The sequence below is a fragment of the Narcine bancroftii genome, chromosome 8 (assembly GCF_036971445.1).
Source record: "Narcine bancroftii isolate sNarBan1 chromosome 8, sNarBan1.hap1, whole genome shotgun sequence".
Lineage (NCBI taxonomy): Eukaryota > Metazoa > Chordata > Chondrichthyes > Torpediniformes > Narcinidae > Narcine > Narcine bancroftii.
The window spans coordinates 95,692,203-95,699,570 of record NC_091476.1 but is presented as its reverse complement, the minus strand read 5'-3'; the positions used below and the strand labels follow the sequence as shown (position 1 = coordinate 95,699,570).

The 7,368-nt window shown below is 39.6% G+C and overlaps 1 long non-coding RNA gene across 1 annotated transcript in view; it reads right to left on the bottom strand.

Moving 5' to 3' along the window:
- Positions 1–370: 370 nt before the first annotated feature.
- Positions 371–7,368, bottom strand: part of LOC138741813 (uncharacterized) — a 458,841-nt gene continuing 451,843 nt past the window's right edge. Inside the window, exons 2-3 of the long non-coding RNA XR_011343787.1 lie at positions 5,053–5,104; positions 371–3,467 (exon numbers count right to left, since the gene is read on the bottom strand). This is a non-coding gene — a long non-coding RNA (uncharacterized lncRNA). The remainder of the gene's footprint in view (positions 3,468–5,052; positions 5,105–7,368) is intronic.

The following is a 7,368-nucleotide window of genomic DNA, read 5'->3' as shown; positions in this document are numbered from 1 at the left end:
GATTTTTTTTTGGAGGGGAAGCTTGGAGGAGGAGGAGGAGGAGGAGGACATGAAAATTTGTAAATAATAAATGGGATTCATACAGGTTTCACAAAGAGGTGGTTGATAGTTGGCATGGATTTGCGGTGTCAAAGGGTCTGTTTTTTGAGCCATAATTGCAACTTTGTGGTCTTGTTCACATCAGGTCACTCACTGGTTTATACTGAATATTATGGAGAACCCAGCTAGTCCTTTGGCATCAGAGGGAGCGTGTGTTTAAGACCTGCCATTGATCATTTTGATTAGGGGTCTGCTGATTCAGCACATCTTATACCCAGAGTTGTTGGGATTACTGATTTACATCCCCTACCATTCCAAACTAGAGACAAGTATGGACGTTTGAGGAGTGTACGACTGGTGATCAGGCATCAGATCCAGCATCATGAGGCAATTTGGGTGGTGTAACATCTAGGAGGAAGGCAGAGGGGCAGGATGGGAGTTACAGTGCAATCAAAATGAAGGACCAAGGGGTTCAATCCCATGGTGACTGTATCGAGATTGTATGTTCTCGTGTCAACATGGGTTTCCTCCTGGTGCTCCGGTTCCCTCCCACCCTTCAAAGTGTACTGCGGGTTGTAGGTCAATTGGTTGTAATTGGCCGGCATGGGCTTGTTTTTATTTAAAATATGAAGAACTAAAGGTGAAGAGTTAAGTCAGGAATCTACTTTGTCCAAACAATGTTATTAAAATACATTTATTCTGAGAATGACTACAGACAGGATCACTTACAAAATAAAGTTCTAAACAAACATGGTTAATTACATCATTCATGCACAGCTGATGTGGAAATTATGTCAGGATTGTGATTTGAAACTGAAAGCATCTTTTTTTAAATTTCCAACTTGGCATGCAAGTCATTGCAATCACATTCCATGCCAGAAAAAAAAAAACTTTCATAAGCACAGATCTGAAGCAAAACACATAAGAACATAAGAAATAGGAGCAGAACTAGGCTATCCAGCCGTCGAGCCTGCTTCGCCATTCAATGAGATCATGGCTGATCTGATGATAAGCCCATGTCCACCTACCTGTCTTTTCCCCTATATCCCTTAATTCCCTTACTATGTAAAAAAAATATCCAACCTTGTCTTAAATATATTTACTGAGGTAACTTCCACTGCATAGATTCACCATCCTTTGGGAAAAGCAGTTTCTCCTCATCTTCGCCCTAAATCCTGAGACTATGTCTCCTGGTTCTAATCTTCCCCACCAATGGAAACAACTTACCTACTTCTGTCTAATCTATGTCTTTCATAATTTTATAGATTTCTATAAGATCCCCTCTCATTCTTGGAAATTCCAACTACTCAGATAACTCAATCTCTCCTCATAAGCTAAACCCCTCAACTCAGGGATCAACCTCGTGAACCTCCCCAGCCTGTGCATCCTTCCTCAAGTTAGGAGACCAGAATTGCAAGCAGTACTCCAGGTGCAACCTCACCAGTGCAAAAACAGGATGCAAATGAACATCTATCCAAGAAAGGAGCATGGAATCAGTGGCACCAACTTCAGGTCTTTGGTCTTTACCTGCATGAGTTGGGTGAAGGTGCAGGGTCAATTCTCATGTCTCTGCTCTCATTAAAACCATAAAATTCACTTTTTAATTGAACATACATCAACATCATAAATTTTGAGTAATTGTACTTTTTAAGTGATTAACATTCCACGTAAAAAATAAATGAAAAGACAGTTGTTTATTCTTTCTCAATTCAGTCAGATTCAGAAGCACAAAGTAAGATTGTGGTAGTACACTGCCGGCCTACTGCAGGGGGCAACCTCTGTACCTGCAGGAGTGTACCGCCGGCCTACTGCAGGGGGCAACCTCTGTACCTGCAGGAGTGTACCGCCGGCCTACTGCAGGGGGCAACCTCTGTACCTGCAGGAGTGTACCGCCGGCCTATTGCAGGGGGCAACCTCTGTACCTGCAGGAGTGTACTGCCATCCTACTGCAGGGGGAAACCTCTGTACCTGCAGGAGTGTACCACCGGCCTACTGCAGGGGGCAATCTTTGTATCTGCAGGAGTGTAAGGGGACAGGACAACACCTGGTCGGCTGTCAATCAGTCGATCTGAATGGATCAAGCTCAACTCAGTTGGGTATCAATCGCCCTCCGGTATATAAGCCTGCGCCGGCCTACCGAAGTCTCAGAGTTACTGCAGCTATAGCCAACCTGGCTCTGTGGAAGTCTTTGTGGATTAATGCCTGTTGTACAGTCTTTACCTTGTATGTGTCTGATTCTGGCTAACAGTGCACCACAATGATTAAACAAGCTTTGGGAACAGGAAAGAGAGAACATTCAATGGTAGCAACTCATTCATCTTAAAATGTGGCCCAACATTGATGCTTGACCAAAAATGAAGAACAATTCTTTCACCTTTGTGCAGTGATTTTAACCTTGCCAATCTGAACAAAAACATGGATGAATGACAATAAACCATTGATGTATACTGGCTATGGCTATGTCAAGTAGAGCCTGAGGAATTTAAATCAATGCCATGACAGATTAGGACAGATTGGGAGCTGGAGCCCTTTTGAGAGAGAGAAAAAACAAGAGGAATGATTGTTAATGAAGCCAGCTACATGTGAAGACGAGTCACTTCTGAGAGCACTCCCACAAAGTGATTAATAAGGAATGAAAACAGAAACAACATTTACATGCCTGTGATAACTGAATGCTTATTATACAAGGGTTTGTAACAAGGACGGGACAAGATTGCTAATGGATGACAACTTTGACATCTTGCAATCTTTTGACACTGCATTCCCTCAAGGATGTTTCCTTTTGGATTAATGCATTGTAATTTTCTGACTCCTTCAAACAAATACATAATAGCCTGCACTATTATTTTGCAACTGTTGATTTAATAAACACAATTACAAAGCAATTTGAATAATCTTGGGTATCAGTGTTTCTTACCATATTCTACAAAGGAAACATCTGCTTGAGAGAAAAATTAAGACCCTCTTCTGAAATATTGACTATCCAGTCACTGAGCAATGACTTCATTATTAATTTTGATAAAGTACTGGTTCCAGATCACTTGAAGGAGTGCCATACAATATCTGATTCAGTAAAGGCTTCTTTTGGATCCATTTTGGTTGACTCCCACAGTCTAATGACATTTCACTCTGAAAACAGAACATGACCTTAATGCACGTACATCCAAAAAAAATTATGTCTTCTTTCTTAGGCACCATCAACTGTTGCCCATGGCATCTTCTGGGGCCAGTGTAACTGTTGCCAATGTCATCTTCTGGGGCCAGTCTCAGCCTTTCCAATGGCTGAATCATGGCACCATTCACTCAAAGCCTGTGACCAGCAGGAAGACTTCTTCCAGCCAAGGCTAGAAGAACTTGGAGTTATGTTTTTCTCTTCTCATTTGCTTCCTGCTTTGCTGAGTTTTTCCAGAGTCATCAATATCAATGATCTGGATGATAACATGGTAAATTGGATTAGCAAGTTTAAAGATGACACAAAAATTGGCAGTGTTATGGACAACAAAGAAGATTTCAAAGCTCACAGAGGGATCTGAACCAGCTGGATGTCAGAAGGAATTTAATGTAGTCAAGTGTGAGGGGATGTACTTTTAGAAGGACAAATGAAGAAGGAAATGGTAGGGCACTAAGGAGTGTGGTCATATAAAGGGATCTGAAAATACAGATGTATAGTTCTATGATAATGGAATCACAGGTCAATAGGGTTTTAAAAAGATATTTTGGCATATTGGCCTTCATAAATCAAAGTATTGAGTATAGGAGTTTGGATGTTATGGTAAAATTGTATAAAACTTTGCTGAGGACAAATTTGGAATATTGTGTGCAGTTTTGGTCACCTAACTATAAGAAAGATATCAATAAGATAGAAAGGATGCAGAAAAGATTTGCTAGGATGTTGCCTGCACTTCAAGAACACTTACAGGGAAAGGTTAAGCAGATTAGGACTTTTTTTCCCTGGATCATAGAAGAATGAGGGGAGATTTGATAGAGATTTGAGGGGGATAGACAGCATATACATGAGTAAATATTTCTCCCACTGAATGTAGGTGAGATACAAACCAGAGGACATGCATTGAGGATGAAAGGGAAGCACGAGGGGGAACTTCTTCACAGAGAGTGGTGGAAGTGTAGATTGAGCTGCCAGCTAAAGTGGTGAATGCAGGCTTAATTTTAACATTTAAGAAGAATTTGGACAGGTACATAGATGGAAGGGGTATGGGGAGGTATAGTCTTGGTGCAGATCAGTGGGAATAGGCAGTACAGTACAGACGAGAAGAGTTGAAGAGGCCTGTTTCTGTGCTATAATATTCTATTGTTCTGCCTTTAAATTCTACTTAAATTGTTGCCAATTTAGTCTTTCAGTTTCCTCCGGATGTTTTAACTAGCTGTTGGGCTAGTTCACATCTGCACAGAGGATCCCAAATATTAAATTTCAACTACTGCATGGAGCAAAAAAATGTCATGTCAAAAAACATGTATCGGACAGTTACCACCACAGATAATGCTCCATTGCAGAATATCCACATCTAAGTTTGAAATTTATCGGACTGAGATTGAGCTAGGTTGAGATCAGATTTTTTTTAAAAAAGGACCAAATCAGTAACAATACCACACAGGAAGATATGAAAACTCAGACAGCACAATTGAAACAGGTGAGAAACTATATCTATGAAAGATTATTGTGAGGAAAGCAAAGAAGTGCTGCGTGTTTGATATAATTGATGAAGATGCCAATTACTTGAAGCAAGCAACAGAAATGGGCGTGAATACGACTACACTTTACTCATCATGAAACATTTCCCACTTTGCATTTAAACGAACATGAGTGGGAGGGGAATTAAGGGCATTTCATGTTTCCCAAAATGAAAATAACAACATTGGGAGCACAAAACTATCAAAGCAGAACTAATTTAACAAATGTAAACAGGTCCAGAGCAAGATTCATGGCTCACTCTCATCATAAATACAAATTGCATTGTTCAAACACTGAGTGAGTAATCAAGCCATCAAATTTACCTCAATTCAACTTCCATGAATTGGTCTTCATTGCATTATTGAAGAATCAAATCTGCAGGGAAGTAAAAGTCAACAAATGCTCTCAGTTGTGATAAAACACTCTAAATTTATCAGTAGCAAGGAGCACAGGAGTGAGGTGTACACATTGCTTACTTAGGGAATAATTGAGCAAAAATAGAAAAACCACTAATGAATAGGTGCAGAAGTTAATAATCTGTCATTAACAGTCTGCATGTGTACCAGTACCTGCAAGAGGAGAGAATAAGTGCACTTGCTCCAAAAGAGCAGGGTAACTGTACAATTAGGATCAATTTGCTCTGTACAATTCTGGCACTGAACAAATGTGTCCCTGTTTTATCCCTGGGGGATATGAAGGGGAGGGAGAGGAGAGGGGATGGAAAGCAGGATGGTAAGGAGCTGGAGTATTTGTTTACCTTTGATAGGTTCCCTGCTAACAGTTAGTATTGGACATCTAATGCTCTCTTAGTCAGTACCACAACCCTGTGCTAACCTGAAGGTCAAAAGTATAATCTGCAAGACCTGACAGGGCATTAAAATATGTCAAGGTGGATCCTTCAAGCAGCACTACTGCATCATTATGTCTGGAAGTTATCCTCAAAAATTAACTGATATTTTCTGTCGTTCGCAGTGAATAGAAAATGACTCTACAGTTAAATAAATCTTTTCAATACTTCAGGTGCCTCAGAGAGCTTTGCAATGAAGTCTAGTCACTATTTTAATTTTGGAAATGGAGAGGTCATTTCACACACAGCAAGATTCCATGAAGTTCAAAAGGGTCATGACTGGATGATTAGTTTTGGTGTTGATCCCAGGTTAAACTTCCCTCTAATGGTTTTTCCAACGAGCTGCCTGTCCCAATGATCAAGAGGGAATGCAGAATAGCAGGGCTGAGGTCAACTAGGGAGCTTGCATGATACATTTGGTGCCCACAAACATGATGGAAACTTGGTGAACAGAAAAGACTGCAGATGCTGTGATTGGCATGCAATACACAAACATGCTGGAGCAACTCAGCATTGACAGGAAGTAAAGTGTGACCAATATTTGGGTCTTACCCCCTTTATCATTCTGTCAGGATAAGTGCCTGAGAAACTGGGCCAATCAGTATGGCCACAGTCTTGTGACAGTACTTTTAAATATCAATCTGATTCTCATAACTGGATTAGCTAATTTCTTTTTTTGTGCTTCCATTAAACATGCTTTGCATGCTATCTCTTTACAAAATGTACAATAGTAACATCAGTTATGGGATTAAAAGTGAAACTAGATAAAAGATCCTATTCAATTTCCACTGTTAAGGTAATTAACTGTGTGTTACTTTCTGCAAAATTAATCTAAATTGATTGGATATTAAAAGCAAGAATTCAAGATCTAATACCCTCTTTATGTTAGTACAGCTCCCTTTTGCATTAAAAGACACAAGCCCATTGTGGAAAAATTAACTTACCATTTAAATATGTGGAATATTTTATGTTCTAAACCATCACGGAACAATGAGGGCCATAGCACATTATTCACTCTAGAATTTCTTTAAATGTTCTCATTGTAGGTAGTAGGCAGTTTTCAGATAAATTTCCTATCAGTTTCAAACTTCCAATTATTTGTTAAACTGGAACATGATCAAACAGTTTTAGAGTTCAGGGGTGGTCTCTGACAAAGATGTTATCACTGCAACATTGGGGGATAAAAAGCCCCAGAAAAAATTTGGTAAGTTGACCATGCTATTGACACCATTCATGCCAACTATGTCAAAGTTGCAAACCACTGAAAATATCACACACACACACAAATCAAACCTAAATTCCACACATACGGTAGTTCTTCAACAATCCTATCCCTTTTCTTCTATATATATGTATATCTATATATATATATATATATATATATATATATAGGAGACTCCACCAAAGCTTAACAATGAGAATGCCACTCTTCTCTTGTGTTGAAGGAAGGAGGATCTTCACATGAGGAGGGGGTGCAGTTTTCAGAAGAGCATCTCACCACATTGGAGAAGACCCTGCTCCTGATCTACAAACAACCTCCCGAGGCTGTAAGAAATCTACCAGTTTCCTCAACTACATCCACTTAGAATTCATTAACAGGAGACACCTTCATAATCATCCATACTGCGCACATTTATAATGGTATTTTAGACATGAGTGGAATTAATGTCTTTGCTGGATCTGATGAGGAATTCTCTGCCTCTTCTTGACCAGAATTTCATAATGTGGAGCAGGAGATGGAATGAAGAATGGATGGATGGATGATAATAATGATTGAGTAAAATATAGAATT